Genomic DNA, 19,481 nt, shown 5'->3' on the forward strand with positions numbered 1-19,481 from the left:
AGGTATATTTAGATGATGATAAGAAAATATTTTTTCATCTTCGGCTCCAGGGCTGCTAGGGCCCCCCTCTAAACAGCAATCCCATGAGCAACTCTGCGCTCCTAATCATGATATTGATCCCTTTCCAGGCATGAGCAAAAAAATACGACCCTCTTCCATAGATCATGCCAAGCCACAGCCGTGCAATTTTGATCCTCCCTCTTACAGGAAAGATCCTCCTTATGGTCATATAATGACACCTTACCCTCAGTCTGGGGTTCCATACAGAGGAAGGGCTAACTTCTAAAAGCATGTTCCCAATGGGTCGATATCCCCCTGTATTTCCCAAACACCTTCCAATGGGTTGTCGCCTTTGAAAATAACTCCTCTTCAACAAACTCTCCATCAAGCACAACAAGCTGGAGAGGACACCTCTGCCTTTTTGGCTTTTCCTGTCATGCTAAATGGTAATGGCCAGAGAGCCTGTTCTACTGTCAATTTTAAGGTACTAAAAGAGATAAAGACAGCCACCGCCCAGTACAGGCCCACAGCTCCTTATACCCTGTCCTTATTAGATAGTGTGGGACTGGACGCCCTCTGTCCAGGAGACTGGAAGGTCATAGCTCAGGCCTGCCTATCAGGTGGTGACTATTTACTTTGGAAAACTGACTTTTTTGAAAGAGCTAATGAAATGACTATGTATAATCGCAGGACAAATATTCCAGTTTCTTATGAAATGCTCCTGGGGAAGGGGCTTATGCTGAGGTAAATATGCAAATTGATTATCCACCAATAGCATACAATCAAATTTCACAGTGTGCCCTTAAGGCCTGGAAAAGACTTCCTTCAACAGGGACCAGGTCGGAAGAGTTATCCAAAATCCAACAGGAAAAAAACAAAACAAAACAAAACAAAAAAACAAAAACAAAATCCAACAGGGACCAGATGAGCCTTATCAGGATTTTGTGGCTCGCTTGTTAAAGGCAGTAGGACGAATAGTGGTGGATGGGGAAGCAGGCATAATCATTGTGAAACAACTGGCTTTTGAAAATGCTAATTCTGCCTGCCAAGCCGCTATACGACCATGGAAAAGGACAGGGACCTTGGAAGATTACATTCGTTTATGTGCTGAAATAGGGTCTTCATATATACAGGGAGTTACCCTAGCTGCAGCACTGAGGGGGATTTCCCCTCAAGAAATGCAGAGGCCTATGCAGCAAAGAGGTAACCAAAAAAGACAAACTTGTTTTCAATGTGGACAGGCAGGCCATTTCAAGGCTAAATGCCCTCAGTTAATAGGTGGGCTGGAAAGACCTGGAGAAATAGGGAAAAAAAAAAAACCTCTTCTCTGTGCCCTAGATGTCAGAAAGGTTATCACTGGGCAAACGAGTGCCGTTCCCAAAAGGATAAATTTGGTAATATTATTCAGGGAAACTGGAAGCGGGGCTCGCTGCAGCCCCAACAAACAATAGCAGCAATGTTTCCTCAGATGTCGGCCCTAGGGCCAATACCGCCGACCTCCCAGACATCAGCAAATTACACCGCGGTACCCCTGCCAGCGCAGGATTAGACTTAGCCCCAGATACCCCCATATATCTAGAAGCTGGACAAACCCCCAAAGCCATAACAATGGGGATATGGGGACCCCTCCCCAAGGGAACTTGGGGATTGCTTTTAGGGAGATCTAGTTGGACTATGAAAGGACTAAATGTTCACCCGGGAGTAATAGATGAAGATTATACAGGAGAGATTAAAATTATAGTAACACTGAAGGAGGGCATTGTCCATTTGCAACCTAAAACGCCTAGCACCCAATCAATCATTATTCCTAGATATGAGACCTCTAACCCATCTGTAAAATGAAAGCAGGGAGCAGATGGCTTCGGCTCCACCAATATTTGTTGGACTCGACTTCTTTCAGCTGACAAGCCATATATGGCCTTACAAATACAAGGTCCCCCACAGAGATTCAGAAATGCATTGTGAGGACCTGTCACCGATGGTGGCCATGGTGTTACTCGCTGACGTTGGTGCTCCCTTTCTCCCTAAGTCTGTGCTCCCTGGAAGCTGACCGGACCTCAACAGCACTGAATGCGACAGTGTCAGTCTGGCCTCTAGTGGATGATGCTATTTCAACACGCAGGCTGGTCACCTTAGCGATCCCAGCTCAGAGCAGGCGGCCCCAGGGCAAGCCAGTCAGTAGCTGGATGGATACACACCTGCTTTTGCTAAAAGTGCGTAGCTCTCTCTGGCAGATCTCTCACGGGGAAATAAAACTGACTTGTTTTAATGTGTTTTCAGAGGTCAAGTGCTGTTATTTTGGTTTTCTTTCTTTCTTCTTCTTCTTCTTTATTATTATTATTATTATTATTATTATTATTATTATTATTATTATTTTTGCTTTGTTTTGTATTGTTTTGGGGTTTTTTGGTCCATCCAGGTGCCTCCAAAATTTATGGAGCAGGGTCGGGGTGGAGATGATAACTTCTCAGCCCCTAACTTGAAAAAGGGTAACCTAGTTTGTTTCCTGACGTAAAAATCCTGCCAAACTTTGGAAGAGGGTTGGATCTTTTTTCTCTTGCAAAGGTGTTGGAAATAGCTGGGCAGTTGGCAAGCAGAGTAATTTGAGATGAAAGCATCCCAGGGCCTAGAACAGTTGTTTGATGTTTGTAACTTTTTGTATGGTTCTTTGTACCTAGAGGCGGACTTTGTGGCAGTCCTCTTTGCTTCTTTCATTGTCTACATACTTTAGATGTTTATTTCTATAGTAAAGTGTTTTCTGTGGATCCTCTTCCCCTGCCTATCTGTAGGCTTTAAAATTGTATGGGAGGGGTGCCTGGGTGGCTCAGTGTGCTCAGCATCTGCCTTTGGCTCAGGTCATGAGCCCAGGGTCATGGGATCGAGACCCACATTATTGGGCTCCCTGCTCAGCGGGGAACCTGCTTCTCCCTCTCCCTCTGCTGCTCCTCCTGCTGTGCTTGCTTGCTCTCTCTGTCAAATAAATAAAATCTTTAAAATAAACAAATAAAATTGTATGGGAATGGAAAGCTACTCCTTCTGCCCTTTCTCAACCTTTTGGCCTTTGTTTTCTCCCTCCCTGCCCACACAGGAGGCTGCAGTGCTCCAAGCACGTGTAACTAAGATGCGCTAAGTGAGTGGCATGCAGAGCAGGACACAGCTTCAGTTCCCAGGCCCGTTGAGCAGGCTCACTCTGCCCGAGACATCAGACTGAGGTGAGTGGTGGGTGGTAGGAGCTGGAAGGAACCAGAGGTCCAGTAATTGGCCTCCTGATCTCCATGTGGTGCCATGTTAACTGGTCCAGTGGGTTAATGAAATGAGGTCATTCTCTGGGGTCTGCCAGCTGGGCAGCTGGCGTGGGGGTCCATCCCATGTAAAAATGTGCAGGGAGTGGAAGTGAAAGCCTGTGAATTATACATAAGGAAAGAGGTTTCCTTATGCAAGATAAAAAGGGGCAGAACTGTTGGCATTGCATTTTTTAGACAGTAGAGAGGAAGGGATGAGATCTGTTGCATTGTCTTTACCTAAATTGTGTGTTAGGTTATTTGTTTGCTTTGAACACAAGTGTCATGTAGTCATAGATTTCAGATGATTCCTTCTTTCCAAATTATATGTCTGAGGAATTTAGCAAAGAATACATTATTTGGGGAGTCCTGACATTACATATTTAAGGAATGATGAATTGTGATCAGTTAATTATAAGTAAATAAATTGATCCAAGGGGTCATTTTGCTCGGAGGGCCTCTCTTAGACTAGAGAGAGATTTTGTGAGGTGGGCATGGCTGCAATGACATCGAGGAGGTGTACACATGAACTTCCAAACTACAATTCTCTCTGATGTACAAGAGCAGAGCAGTGCCTCCATCAAGCAACTGAATTATCTCCATGAGATAATTTTTTTGTTGCCACAGATCTCAAAGCATTTGCAGATCAAGTGCAGCTGAAGCAGAGGAGAGAATATCCACTGGGACTCATCCCAGTGCTTATGCTGTTGGTAGGTGTCCAAGTGGTTAATATGCCAAGTGGTTAATATGCCAAGTGGTCAATCTGTCAGACAGAAATAGAGAAGTCGCATGTGCCAGACCCAATTAAAATTTAAAAACTGAGGGATGCCTGGATGGCTCAGTTGTTGAGCATCTGCCTTTGGCTCAGGGTGTGATCCTGGGGTCCTAGGATTGAGTCCCTCATCAGGTTCCCTGCAGGGAGCCTGTTTGTCCCTCTGCCTATGTCTCTGCCTCTCTCATGAATAAATAAATAAAATATTTTTTTAAAAAGTAGGAACTGAGAGAACTGATAGCAGGGGTAAGAAACGGAAACTAGATCTGTGACTCTCAAACTGCTAGCATGTTAGCATCATTTTCAGAGAAGCACACATAAACTCTGTATGGTCTCACAAATAATTTTCAAAGCTTTCCTTCAAAAGGCCCTTATTCTAGAATCAGGATTGAACACCACTGGCATCACTTTTGATACTCCACTGTCCCTTCTCTTCCTCTTGCCACCACTGGAGGGAAGAAGTGACAGTCTTACCCAGCTGCTCTGTGTGCCCATCGGAACCTCAGCAAAGACCTCTCCCCAGGTTGGTCTTGCTGTGGTTCCCAGGGGCTGAGTTCATGCAGAGTCAGGAGATGCTCCACGAAGAGGTAAAGCCACTCCCGTGCCCAGTGAGTACTGTGTCTTCTGGGAGAGCATGGCCCTCTAGAGATGAAGTGGGGCCATTTTGCTCAGTGTTCAGTGACAGCCACCGCAGGAGACCAGCTCACCCTTTCCTGTCTAGGAAACTCTTGTTCTTCATTTGCGGAGTGGCACTTGAAATTTTCATCATTCTGACAATTGGCAAAGATTGGATTGTTGTAACAGGGTTAGATTCCCAGGTCCATCAGGTGGCTTTTTGCCCTCTGATTTACTACAAAGACTGATTAGCACATCTCACCACCTTGAGAAAACTCCCTCCCCCCGCCCCTCCAGGGTGCCAGAAAGTCAGGGAGGCAATAATTAACCCTGCTCTCTTCCCTTCCCAATCACGGCAGGATGGGAGTCAGGCAGAGAGACATTAAAATACTGTCTTTTATTTTTCAGTAGCACAGGTGTGGTGATGGATATGAGCTGGTATCAGACTCAAGACACAAACAGGTGTAAATCTCATATTACATGTAGGGGGCTTTGCAGAGAGATACAAAATGGAAAGTACAGCAGGTACAGCATCTTCATGTTCTTGAGAGGCCAGCAGCAAGCTACAGACAACTGGTTTCCGCCCTGTCTCCCCACAGGTTGTGTAAGACTGACATGGTGTGAGCAGGATGTGTGGCTCACCTGGGCCCACGGGAGACACAAATGACTTCCTGTGCATGACTGCTATCATTCTAGTTGTGCAGGCCTAGGGCTTACATTCCAGTCTGGGTGCTGAGTCACTGGAGTGGGAAAGACATCTTAACTGCTGTTTCTAAGGTAGTTCTGAGGGATGTGGGCAAGTTACGCACTTTATGGTACTGACGTTTTACTTCCTTCACCATTGCTAACTTATCATGTCTCTGGTCCAGCTTCCGACCCTCTCCATCCCAACCTGATCCTGGAGCCCTCTTCATCGAGGTCAAGTCCAACTCTATGTGGAATGGCACAGACAAAACACCTTGGAGTAATCCATGGCTCCTTCTCTCTTCCACGTGCCACTCCTATTGCCACCACCCTGGCCCAGGCCCCTATCATCCCTGGCCTAGGTGACTGTGAGAGCTGCCTGGCTGGCCTACCTGCTTTGCCCTTTGCCTTCCTACTGCCCAAGACTCCTATCAACAGGCAACTTTAAACATGAGAGTCAGAGTGGTCCCTAAAAAAGGAGAAAAGAGAGGAACTGTTCCTCTGTTCAAAGCCAACTGATGACCTCCCTTCACTCTGGGTCTGTTACCGCCGCCCCCCTCCCCAGACCCCTTCCCTCCTTGCTGGCTCTCTCTAGCTAGCCTGCCCTGGTAGTCCTCTGATCTTTACATATTGGCTTCTGTTTGTGACCTTTATTCCCTAGCAAGTATGTTAGCTCCATGTGAGTAGGAAGTCTGGTTTTTGTTTGTCTGTTTTTCCACTGCTGTATCACTAGTGCCTGGAACAGTGTATATATGAGGTAAATATGTATTTGTTACCTAAGGAGGAAACAAACACATGAATGACTGATTGATTGGCATGACCTAGCAGCATGGCCACGGTGGGCCTCCTCATTCTCCAAACCTAAGTGGGACCAATACTCCCAACCCCAGACCCTCTTGATGGCATCAGACAGTGGCTGATACCCCTGCTCTTCTGTCAGACACATTGGAAAGAGAGAGCCCTTAAGGGGTTGAAGAAACTTAGCTCTCTTTTTCAAAATCACCAAATAATTCATCCTACCTCTGAGTGGTAGAATGAATTGTTCCGTGTCCAGGAGAACCCATGCACCTTGGCTGTTAGTCATGTCCATGGCAGACAAATTCTTCAAACTGAAGTCCCACCACACAGAAGTATGAAGTCTCCAACATGTGACAATGCTAATTCAGTAAGACGATGCTGGTGAACAAAGTACATGCTCCAGAGCAAGGCTCCAGGGGAGGCCATGCCTGCCATAGACAGTTACAGTGTGATCTTTGAGTGCCAGGCCAATGGGCAACACCCAGAGCATGGCTCTTCCCTTCTGATACCATTCCCTGACAAAAGGAAGCAGGTTTTCTTGGAGAAATGACTCTCCAGGGTTGGGACATAGAAGGGAATATACAAGATGAGTCAGGAATATCCTGCAGCACCAGAAAGTGAAGAATTGTTCAAGAAATAAAAGGGTGGGCATCTTCAAGAATGCAGGAGTCATCCTGCCAGAGCTGACCAAAGCTGGAACAATATGAGCATGAAAATAAATAATCTAATGTTAGAACTTAAAGTATAAACTATCCATGAGTCCATGCTGATATGAATGAATGAATAAAGAAATCAGTGGGGGAGAAGAGATTAAATCGGTCTTACAGAATTCCAAATAATTTATATAATTCGGAGGGGGAGCTTAAGCTCCCCTCCCCCAATTCAAGTTTGGGCTATACTTACTGACTTAAGAGTATGAAAAGGGAGAAAAAAGTAACCTTACAGTAGAGAAACCTGGCAAGCACTACCTTGGCCAGGTGGTCAAGGTCAGCATTATCAGTGCTCAGTCATGTTGATAGCAGATGGCCTGTGGTGTACAAGAGGGCACTTCACTGGGACACCTGGGTGGCTAAGTCAGTTAAGCACCTGAATCTTGGTTTCAGATCAGGTCATGATCTCATGGGTTTTGATATGGAGCGCTGACTCTGGCTCTTGCTCAGCAGGGAATCTGCTTGAACATTCTCTCCCTCTGCTCTCTCTCTCTCACTCTCTCATTTTCTCTCATAAATAAATAAATAAATAAATAAATAAATAAATAAATAAATAAATCTTTAAAAAAAGTGGGGCACTGTACCTCTGTAGTCTTCTTCCCTAAAACCCAGAAACTCAAGTTAACCATGAGGAAAACATCAGAAAAACCCAAATCAATGAACATTGTACAAAATACCTGACCTGGACTCCTTAAAACTGTCAAGGTCATGAACAAGGAAAGTCTGAGAAATTATCCAAGGTGAGAGGAGCCTAAGTAGACATGATAACTGAATATAATGTTGTGTCTTGGATGGGGTCCTGGAACAGAAAAAAGACATTAGTGAAAAAACTATTAAAATCAAAATCAAGCTGCACCTGGGTAGCTCAGTCAGTTAGGCGTCTGGCTTTGGCCCAGGTCATGATCTCAGGGTCCTGAGATTGAGCCCTGCTTCAGGCTCCCTGCTCAACAAGGAGTCTGCTTCTCCCTCTGCCCCTCCCCTGCTCATTCTCTCTCTCCTGCACTCTGTATATATAAAGTAAATAAAATCTTTTAAAAATCAGAATGTGTGGAGTTTAATTAATTTTCAATTTGCCAGTTTCGGTTTCTTACTAGTGACAAATATTCCATGGTAATTTAAGATGCTAATAGGCAAAACAAAGTGAGGGGTATATAGGTACTCACTCTATTGCCTTTGTGGCTTTTCTCTACATCTAAAACTTTCTAAAAAGTAACGAAGAGTTAGCACTTCTATCTGCAGCCCACCTGAGCCCATGCAGACTAGAACCTTATAGACTCATCCACCTTCATGCTTGGGGAGGCTTGATTGGATGTGATTGAAGAGGCCAATATTAAATGCCTTTTATGTCATTAGGCTTTGGTATAATTGTCTAACCTGTTTATGCAAATGTGCTCTTAGACCCCGCTGGTTACTCTTCAGCCATCTACTGCCTAAATTATATTCTCTATCTTTATTTTTGATATGTATGATTCTGTCTCATTTTTCCCATACACTATCATAAAGAATTATCTATTTCAATTTTTTCTATTTTTATTTTTTATATATTTTTATTGGAGTTTGATTTGCCAACATATAGTATAACACCCATTGCTCATTCCATCAGGTGCCCCCCTCAGTGCCCATCACCCAGTAACCCTATTCCCCTACCCACCTCCCCTTCTACTACCCCTTGTTCATTTCCCAGTTAGGAGTCTCCTATGTTTTGTCATCCTCTCTGATTTTTCCCACTCCTTTTTTCTTCTTTCCCCTATGAAAATCCCTTTCACTATTTTTTATATTCCCCATATGAGTGAAACCATGTGATGATTGTCCTTCTCTGATTCACTTATTTCACTCAGCAGAATACCCTCCAGTTCCATCCACATTGAAGAAAATGGTGGGTATTCGTCATTTCTAATGGCTGAGTAATATTCCATTGTATACATAGACCACATCTTCTTTATCCACTCATCTTTCAATGGACACTGAGGCTCCTTCCACAGTTTGGCTATTGTGGACATGCTGCTATAAACATTGGGGTGCAGGTGTCCTGCTGTTTCACTGCATCTGTATCTTTGGGGTAAATGCCCAGTAGTGTAATTGCTGGGTTGTAGGGTAGCTCTATTTTTAACTCTTTGAGGAACCACCACACAGTTTTCCAGAGTGACCAGTTCACATTCTCACCAGCAGTGCAAAGGGTTTCTCGTCCTCCACATCCTCTCCAACATTTGTTGTTTCCTGTCTTGTTAATTTTCACCATTCTCACTGGGGTGAGGTGGTATCTCATTGTGGATATCCCTGATGGCAAGGAATGCAGAGCATTTTCTCATGTGCTTGTTGGCCATGTCTGTGTCTTCTTTGGTGAAATTTCTGTTCATGTCTTTTGCCCATTTCATGATTGGATTGTTTGTTTCTTTGCTGTTGAGTTGAATAAGTTCTTTATAGATCTTGGATACCAGTCCTTTAGCTGATATGTCATTTGCAAATATCTTCTCCCATTCTGTAGGTTGTCTCTTAGTTTTGTTGACTGTTTCTTTTGCTGTGCAGAAGCTTTTTATCTTAATGAAGTCCCAATAGTTCATTTCTGCATTTGTTTCCCTTGCCTTCATAGATGTATCTTGCAAGAAGTTGCTGTGGCCAAGTTCAAAAATGGTGTTGCCTGTGTTCCCCTCCAGGATTTGGATGGATTCTTGTCTCACATTTAGATATTTCATCCATTTTGAGTCTGGGTCTTTGGGTCTGGTGTAACAGGATGGTCTAGTTTCATTCTTCTGCACGTGGCTGTCCAATTTTGCCAGCACCATTTATTGAAGAGACTGTCCTTTTTTCAGTGGATAGTCTTTCCTTATTTGTCAAATATTAGTTGACTATAGAGTTGAGGGCCTATTTCTGGGTTCTCTATTCTGTTTCATTGATCTATGTGTTTGTTTTTGGGCCAGTACCACATTGTCTTGATGATCACAGCTTCGTAGTACAATTTGAAATCTGGCATTGTGATGCCCCGGCTCTGGTTTTCTTTTTCAATATTCCCCTAGCTATTTGGGGTCTTTTCTGATTCCACACAAATCCAACTCTCTGAAGAAAGTCTATGGTATTTTGATAGGGATTGCATTGAACGTGTAAATTGCCCTGGGTACCATTGACATTTTCACCATATTAATTCTTCCAATCCATGAGCATGGAATATTTTTCCATCTCTTTGTGTCTTCCTCAATTTCTTTCAGAAGTGTTCTGTGGTTTTTAGGGTATAGATCCTTTACCTCTTTGGTTAGGTTTATTCCTAGGTATCTTACGCTTTTGGGTGCAGTTGTAAATGGGATTGACTCCTTAATTTCTCTTTCTTCAGTCTCATTGTTAGTATATAGAAATGCCACTGACTTCTGGGCATTGATTTTGTATCCTGCCACACTGCCGAATTGCTGTATGGGTTCTAGCAATCTTGGGGTGGAGTCTTTTGGGTTTTCTATGAGCAGTATCATGTCATCTGCGAAGAGGGAGAGTTTGACTTCTTTTTCGCCAATTTGAATGCCTTTTATTTCTTTTTGTTGCCTGATTGCTGAGGCTAGGACTTCCAGTACTATGTTGAATAGCAGTGGTGAGAGTGGACATCCTGTCGTGTTCCTGATCTTAGGGGAAAGGCTCCCAGTGTTTCCCCATTGAGAATGATATTTGCTGTGGGCTTTTTGCAGATGGCTTTTAAGATGCTGAGGAATGTTTCCTCTATCCCTACACTCTGAAGAGATTTTGATCATGAATCGATGCTGTGTTTTGTCAAATGCTTTCTCTGCATCTATTGAGAGGATCATATGGTTCTTGTTTTTTCTCATGTTGATGTGATCTATCATGTTGAGTGTTTTATGAGTGTTGAACCAGCCTTGCATCCCGGGGATAAATCCCACTTGGTCATGGTAAAAAATCTGAATGTACTGTTGGATCCTATTGGCTAGTATCTTGTTGAGAATTTTTGCATCCATGTTCATCAGGGATATTGGTCTATAATTCTCCTTTTTGATGTGGTCTTTGTCTGGTTTTGGAATTAGTGATGCTGGCCTCATAAAACGAGTTTGGAAGTATTCTGTCTCTTCCTATCCTTCAGAACAGCTTTAGTGAATAGGTATTATTTTTTCTTCAAACGTTTGACGGAATTCCCCTGGGAAGCCATTTGGCCCTGGACTTTTATGTCTTGGGAGATTTTTGATGACTGCTTAAATTTCCTCCCAGGTTATTGGCCTGTTCAGGTTTTCTAGTTCTTCTTTTTCCATGTTTTTGGTAATTTGTGGTTTTCCAGAAATGCGCCCATTTCTTCTAGATTGCTTAATTTATTGGCGTATAGCTGCTCATAATACGTTTTTAAAATCATTTGTATTCCTTGGTATTGGTTGTGATCTCTCCTCTTTCATTCATAATTTTATTAATTTGAGTCTTTTCACTTTTGTTTTTAATAAGGCTGGCTAATGGTTTATCTATCTTATTAATTCTTTCAAAGAACCAACTCCTGGTTTTGTTGATCTGTTCTACAGTTCTTCTGGTCTCTATTTCATTGAGTTCTGCTCGAATCTTTATTAACTCTCTTCTGTTGCTTGGTGTAGGTTTTATTTGCTGTTCTTTCTCCAGTTCCTTTAGGTGCAAGGTTAGCTTGTGTATTTGAGTTTTTTTCCAATTTTTTGAGGGATGCTTGTATTGCGATGTATTTCCCTCTCAGGACTGCTTTTGCTATATCCCAAAGATTTTGAATGGTTGTATCTTTATTCTCATCAGTTTCCATGAATCTTTTTAATTGTTCTCTAATTTCTTGGTTGACCCTTTCATCTTTTAGCAGGATGCTCTTTAACCTCCACGTGTTTGTTTCTTCCAAATTTTTTCTTGTGATTGAGTTCTAGTTTCAAAGCGTTGTGGTCTGAAAATATGCAGGGTACAATCCCAGTCTTTTGGTATCAGTTGAGACCTGATTTGTGACCCAATATGTGGTCTATTCTGGAGAAAGTTCCATGTGCACTTGAGAAGAATGTGTATTCAGTTGCATTTGGATGTAAAGTTCTGTAAATATCTGTGAAATCCATCTGGTCCAGTGTATCATTTAAAGCTCTTGTTTCTTTGGTGATGTTGTGCTTAGAAGAGCTGAGAATGCCCTGTTGAAGTCTTCTACTGTTAGTATATTATTATCTAAGTATGTCTTTACTTTGGTTTTTAATTGATTGATATATACTTGGCAGCTCCCACATTAGAAGCATAAGTATTCATGATTGTTAGGTCTTCATGTTGGATAGACCCTTTAAGTATGACATAGTGTTCCTCTTCATCTCTTACTATATTCTTTGGGATAAACTCTAATTCATCTGACATGATGAATCTAGTGCGGATTTTTAAAGTCCCCCCTTCTCCGGGGCTGGACTTTCCTGTCCCGGAGGCTTTTGTGCTCTCCCCTCCCCGCCGCTTCAGCCCAGCTCCTCACAGTGCCCCTCCCCACTTGATTCTTTTTTATTTTTTTCTGCCTTCCTATCTTGCTAGAAGGGAAAACTCCTCTCTCTGTAGCATTCCGGCTGTTCTCTCTTTAAATCTCAGGTCAAATGTGTAGGTGTCAGGATGATTTGGAAGTTATCTAGGTAAGCTGGGGGGACCAAGTGAGTTGAGGACCCCTACTCTTCTCCATTTCAATTTTAATATAAAATTCCATATGTATGAGACCATTTAGGGGGAGGAAACTAGCATTTATCAGTACTTCCTATGTACCAAGTCCTGTGTTTGATGCTATTTCATTCATTCAAAATAATGCAGGTGTTTTGAGTTCTGCCTACCTCAAGAATGGATTTTCCTCTCTAGGGCTCATTGAAATGCTTAGAATTATTGGTATACTAATTTTTAAAAGATATTTATTTATTTATTCATGAGAGACATAGAGAAGCAGAGGCATAGGCAGAGGGAGAAGCAGGCTTCATGCAGGGAGCCTAATGGGGGACTTGATCCCAGGACCCCAGGGTCAAGACCTGAGCCAATGGCAGATGCTCAGCCACTGAGCCATCCAGGTGCCCAGAATACTAATTTCATGCATAAAGTCCATTCATCAAAATGAAGGTGAAGGAAAGATAGTCCAGTACTTGAATTTTCTCTGATCTTACATACTCATCTTTTAGCACAGGGATGCGTTTCTGTAATTATTCTCCTGCAGGTCTGGCTGTGGAGTGTGATACTGGTTAAGGCACATCTGGGCCCACAGGGCAGAGACCTGGTACTAGGGCTGTCCTCTGGGAGGTGGGAGCACCCCCTAATGGGCACACACATGGGTTTTGGCAGTTCCTCTTTATCCCACTTTGCAGTGTTGTCCACTACTTCTGCTGCATTTGGATCCCAGCAGCAAAGAATACAGGCATCCCCATGCAGCAAACACATTCCATATTATACTTGAAAGCTCAAATAGGCCTTGCATAGGGTGTATGTATTCATTTAACGGCCAGACATTATAACCCAACTTTACTAGGATCCTGGGCACATTATCCAATGCAGATTCTTATGGGTTTTCAACAGTAAAGACATTTACATAAGAAATAATAAGGAAACAGTTTGCATTTCAGCATGATGTCACTATTTTCTCTTTCTTGGTGATAAAATTGCATTCTTTATTACTTCAGTTAAGCTGGAACCATTGGTTTTACTTCCTCTGGATATAATCAGCAGTGTTTACCACTGTTGTCACTATCTAACCCATTCAATTTCATTATGTATTTATTTTATTACTTATTTATCTTAAGTAGGTTCCATGCCCAGCATGGAACCCAGTGCAGAGTTTGAACTCAGGACCCTGGGATCAAGACCTGAGCTGAAATGAAGAGTTGGATGCTCAACCAACTGAGCCACCAGGCACTGCTTAACCCATTTCTTTTTAAAACCCTTTTTGTTTTGAAAAAATTATATATTTCCAGAAAACTTGCCAAATGCAGAGACTTCCCATAGGCCATTCATCCAACTTTTCCTAACATTACTATCTCTAAATAATGTTTGAATTCAAGTCATTTCCAAAGAAAACATTTTTTGATTGGAGTGAAGGGGGTGGGAAGAGGCAGATAAAGGTTTGATACTTTGGAGTCAGTAATTACTCAAAGAGGAAGAAAGATCAAAGTTAAGTCTTTTTAGCGCTATGGGTTTCCAAATGGAAGCTCCAATGGATAGTGTGAAAGGATCTGATGTAATCACCCACCACATGGTTCTTTTCCATAGATTCCAAGTGTTTAAAAAATGATGGCTGAAACTTGTTCAGATCAAATGAGTGAATCCAGCTGGTGGCCTTGCTGTTTTCATCACCTGATAGTCTTTTAGTCTTAGCCTGTCAAGAAGTAATAAAGGGGTAGTTGTGAAGTGGAAGGGGCTGTTTCTGCAGGGGATTATTTTTGGTGCCTGCCAGTTCATCACTCTGTAATAGGAAAATATAATCAAACTAAGATGCCCTCTGTCTGGGGAAAGGCCTTCATCTTTTCTGGAGCCTTTGTTAGCAGACTGGTTTTTCTGGTGATTGAAAGTTCAAAACCTACACATTCATCACAACTTCTCAGGCTGGGCTTTCCTTTCTGTGAGTTGAGAGTGATTACTTACAGCCTTTTTGGGGTTGTAGGGGTTTCTGCTCATTGACTAGAGGGATATGTCACTGTTTGGTTCCCTCTGATGGGTCTCATATGCTAAATTTCTTTCTTCTTTAGGATCTGTTGAAAAATTCTTTTGTCAGACTGTGCTTCGAGATGTAGAGATGGAAAATGAGGTAGCCAGTCCATGCACAGCATGAATGATCAACACGCTAGTCTCATTGTTGCTTAATTTTGAAAAACTCCAAATGGGAAAAACCCTACTTTAGTAGGACAGTTGTTTGGTGATTAGATGGGCGTGGAACATAGCAGATAGGAAAGGCTGATGAATCTCTGAATTACATTTTTTTCTGAAGCCAGGTGAGGATTTCAGGCTTTTCTCAACAATCATTGCTATAGCAAGGTTGTGGCAATTGGAGTGAAAATACCTTTAAATCGAGTAGTTGGTAATTATGTATATTAACAAATGATTTAATGCAGGTGGGAACCTTGGCCAAGAGCCATGCCTTTTCCAGATGTTGCTGTTCTCTCTTTCTTTAAAAAGATTTTATTTATTTATTCATGAGAGACACACAGAGAGAGAGAGAGGCAGAGACACAGGCAGAGGGAGAAACAGGCTCCGTGCAGGGAGCCTGACGTGGGACTTGATCCTGGGTCTTCAGGATCAGGCCCTGGGCCGAAGGTGACACTAAACCACTGAGCCACCTGGGCTGCCCTGTTGCTGTTCTCTTATTTAGGCATCTTCTCCCCCACCCATATGTTACTGTCATTAAGAATAAGATAAAAAGTGAAGCATTCACAGAATAAAAATACTGAGGGCTGTGAAATCCATGATCATAAGCAAAACGAAAAGCTGAGACTATAAACCTGAATCCTCAAAGACCTGAGATACCATGTAAATGAAAGTTCATCAACAAACAGGTGTTTTTCTTTCATGTTTGTGTGTGTAGATAGATGCCCATTGGCCCAATAGAATTAGTGGGTAACTTACAGTTCATTTTTATGATTTACAGGTTTATTTTTAAATATAGTTTAGTTATTTAATAATACAGTGTACTTTTTACAGTTTTAAGGTTTTCAAAAATATTTATTTGAGGGAGTGACTGAGAGAGCACATGAGTAGGGGTGAGGGGGAGAAGGAGAAGCAGACTCCCCACTGAGCAAAGAGTTCACCCTGGGGGTTCTCTGTTGGGCTCCATCCCAGGACCCCAGGATCATGACCTGAGCTGAAGGCAGATACTTAACTGGCTGAGCCACCCACGCACCCTTTTCACAATGTTTTAAAGAGTCTATTTTCCATGGGGCTTATTATATTGTGCATATAACTCAGATGCAAATACTGCATGTGACAGTGACAACGAATTGTATATAGAGGACTAACGGTCCTTCTGGCTTCTTCAATCCTAGAAATCTGTGTTGATGATTGGAATATTGTGGGAAAAGTGCTCCAGAATTGGAGGAGGCCAAAGATGTTATACTGAAAAAGAAATAAAATTAGAGAAAGGAGGAAATAAATCCAGAAAGACAGGGGGATAGAATTGTACTGGGTGAAGAGGAGCTTAGAGAGAGCAGGAAGTACAGTCCTGAGGGCCAGTGTGAGGAAGTTTGAAAGAAGCAGGAATTTAATGAAGGAATAAATGAATAAACAAGGAAGTGGGAGTTTAAGACACTTTATTGGAATTGAGTCTTTTCTGATATTTTTAGAAAGACTCTGGTAAATATTTGAATTGCTTCCTAAATGATTTTTGATGGTTACATTGATGCTTATTTGAATGAGGCACACAGGGACATGCTCCAGGAGAGACATCTGCCATTTTTGCTAGATTAACATCTAGAATTCTAGATTCTAGGTGAGCATCATCTCAGATTTACACCAGATTTGAGACAACAGTGCAAATTTACCATGTCTGCTATACCTATGGAATGCATGAATAAGATTGTAGAATGAGTAATAAGACATGAAATAGCTCTGCCATCTTAGGGTAGCTGTTTGGAGGTGGGGGCTTGGATGTCCACCATGACGAGGGTGCTGGCCTGAGGGACAGGGAGAATGTGGTGGCTTCCCTGTCTTATCCTGGCTTCATTCATCATTAGACGGTGCTTGATGATACCTTGAGAACGGATCCCAGCAGTCTCGCTCTGTGGTTTTATTTTATTTTATTTTATTTTATTTTATTTTATTTTATTTTATTTTATTTTATTTTATATTTTTCACTCTGTGGTTTTAAAGGCAGGAGTGAGCTTCTAACAAGGCATGAGGGGAACGGTGAAGAAGGAATTTCTTAACTTGGGCCACTTGGCTTTTTTGGAAAACTTACTCCTTTGTGCTTGCCATATACTTTCCTGTTAGGCATCAGGACAGTCTTAGGATTCCCAAAACCATGGAATCATAAACTTGGGCCACCTGTTTTTGTAAATAAAATTATTTTGGAACACGACCATACCCATTTACTTACACATTGCCTATGACTGCTCCCTTGCTGAGATGGCAGGGTTGAGTAGATGCTACAAAAAGCTTATGACCCACGAAGCCTAATCTTTACTATTTAGTTTCTTTAAAACTCTTAAAGGGAAACCTTACTGCCTCCTGTTCAAAACATTAGATTCCACCCCATTCCTCTTTTTTTTTTTAATATTTTAAAAAAGATTTTTAAAATTTATTTATTCAGAGAGAGAGAGAGAGAGAGAGAGAGACAGAGACAGAGAGAGACAGAGAGAGAGAGAGAGGCAGAGACACAGGCAGAGGGAGAAGCAGGCTCCATGTCGGGAGCCCCTCACGGGACTCGATCCCGGGTCTCCAGGATCACGCCCTGGGCTGCAGGCGGCGCTGAACCGCTGCGCCACGGGGGCTGCTCCCCATTCCTCTTTAATAATAATTTCTGGGTGGGGAGAAAATAACGGATCCTTTGCTCTTGGGTCTGAGATTTATTAGAGGTTATGCAGTACTTTTTATGTTTAAGCTTTCTTGAAAAACTATTTTTATTCATCCATTTATTCATTTGTTTGTTTATAATTAGCTTTTTACAACCAATTTAAAAAATAAACGTGAGGGACGCCTGGGTGGCTCAACGGTTTAGCGCCTGCCTTCAGCCCAGGGGGCGATCCTGGAGTCCTGGGATTGAGTTCCGCACGGGGCTCCCTGCATGGAGCCTGCTTCTCCCTCTGCCTGTGTCTCTGCCTCTCTCTCTCTGTCTCCCATGAATAAATAAATAAAATCTTAAAAAAAATAAAGACGAAAACGAAACAAAGTAAAATTGTGTTGTTTGCCTACTCTTCCAGGTGATTCTCTGAATTATGTAGCCATAGGAAAAATCTTAGAAATCAATCATGAACCCTGACAGGGCTTTTTCACTTTTCACATTTAATATATATTTGTCATTGCAATCTCATGTGTGAATACCAAGTCTCCAAATTTAAATTTCCCTCCAGTAGAGCAAATAATAAAGGCAAACCTCTTATTATTTGTGGCTAATGTTAGAGGTCATTTGGAGATTAGGATTTTAAGTGTCGTGCGTTTCAACCCTGAAATGCAGAATAGCTTCTCTGTGGGGTGAGTGAAGGATTCTTTTTGGAGACCTTTACTCTGCAAAAGGTTGTGAAGGCAGCCCCTCTAATTACCACTGTTACTTTGCATTCACTAAGGTGAGAAGGGAATAATTCTATACCCCCTGTGCTTTTGGGTGCACGTGGTTGCACCCTGGCTCACAGCAGGCTGGGATCTCCACATTACTGCCTCCTGTTTAAAACATTAGATTCCACCCCATTCCTCTTTTTTTTAATATTTAAAAAATATTTTTAAAATTTATTTATTCATAGAGACAGAGAGAGAGAGAGAGAGAGAGAGAGAGAGGCAGAGACACAGGCAGAGGGAGAAGCAGGCTCCATGTCGGGAGCCCCTGGGATCTCCAGAATTAGAGTTTATCAGAGTTTATCAGAAGCTCTATTGAGGGAAGAAGGTATTTACAGAGGAGTAGCTGAGGCTGCCAGTGCATCTCTTCTTCTAAATACCCAGCAATCTGTCCCTGGTTTGAATTCAGACCTCCAAGGGGTGCTAGTCTCTCAGCTTTGCAATGTCACCCCAGTGGAATGTCACCTGGCTTGTGGCCACCAGCAGCTTCTGTAGAGAAACAGCCCTGGGAGGCACACAGTGTTTCCTGGAAGCTTGTTGAGAATATCATACTCTACATTACACGGCCACCTCCTTGGGGCAGCCCTGGGGAGGTCTCACTTCTGAAAATACTTCTTCTCCTAAGTGCCTCTCTTCTTTCATCTCATGGCATGGAGTTGTGTACTTGTGTTGCTTTAGAAAACTTAGAGCCACGTGGGTAGCCCACTGGTAACACATATAAAGGACAGGGGGCAGGGGAGGTGTTTACCTTGTTGAACAAGAATATGGCTGGCTCTGGTAAGTTTTCTATCCTTGTTTTCTCTTCACGTTATTTTTTGTTCCTATTTAAATTATCTTTGTAATTTAAAATACAATTGTATTATATAAAATATAATTATACATCTTATGTATTATCTAATAATCTATATTAAATATTGTATATATCTTATTTAATTGTATAAAAGAGAATGATAAAATAGAATTTTATAATTTTAAATGGCATTTTAAATTATACACTGTATTGTCTATAAGCTTTTATAAGCTGGCTGAACCTATTTTGGGATTTAAACTTTGCAGAAAGCAGTGGTTCTCAAACTTGAGTATGCCTCAGAATCACCTGAAAGTCTTGTTAAAAAATCCAGATTACGGTCCTCTCCACACAGGCTGTGATTCGGTGGGTCTGGACAGGGTTGAGTCTGTGCATTTTTAACACATTCCCAGGTGTTGATGCTGCTGGTTCAGGAACAACATTTTGAGTACCACCGTCATGAAGAAAACAAACAATAAAAACAATTGATGTTGATTATTTATTATATTAGCAACCTGCCAATCAAGCAATGAGGTTTTGGGGTTTTTTGATGTTTTTGTTTTTTTAGTTCTTTTTATGCAGTTGGCACCATACTAGGCATTGTGGGATGCTGGTCCTTATCCTGAGGGGTTTTTCTGATTGGTTGAAGAGATCTG

The 19,481-nt window shown here is 42.1% G+C and overlaps 1 protein-coding gene and 1 long non-coding RNA gene across 8 annotated transcripts in view; one reads left to right on the forward strand and one right to left on the reverse strand.

Moving 5' to 3' along the window:
• Positions 1-19,481, forward strand: part of RASEF (RAS and EF-hand domain containing) — a 209,408-nt gene that overhangs the window by 981 nt on the left and 188,946 nt on the right. For all 6 annotated transcript variants that reach the window (XM_077905661.1, XM_077905633.1, XM_077905650.1 and 3 more), the window contains exon 2: positions 3,089-3,212. The gene's annotated coding sequence lies outside the window, so the exon portion shown is untranslated. The remainder of the gene's footprint in view (positions 1-3,088; positions 3,213-19,481) is intronic.
• On the reverse strand, positions 5,084-19,301 carry LOC144318592 (uncharacterized). 2 transcript variants are annotated; one of them, XR_013384647.1, is made up of 4 exons: positions 19,135-19,296; positions 7,543-7,659; positions 6,373-6,578; positions 5,084-6,128 (listed from the first exon to the last, which is right to left on the reverse strand). It is a non-coding gene; the product is annotated as an uncharacterized LOC144318592 (long non-coding RNA). The 2 variants fall into 2 exon arrangements; XR_013384641.1 differs by having other exon boundaries at positions 6,373-7,659; positions 19,135-19,301.

Source organism: Canis aureus, chromosome 1 (genome assembly GCF_053574225.1).
Source record: "Canis aureus isolate CA01 chromosome 1, VMU_Caureus_v.1.0, whole genome shotgun sequence".
NCBI lineage: Eukaryota > Metazoa > Chordata > Mammalia > Carnivora > Canidae > Canis > Canis aureus.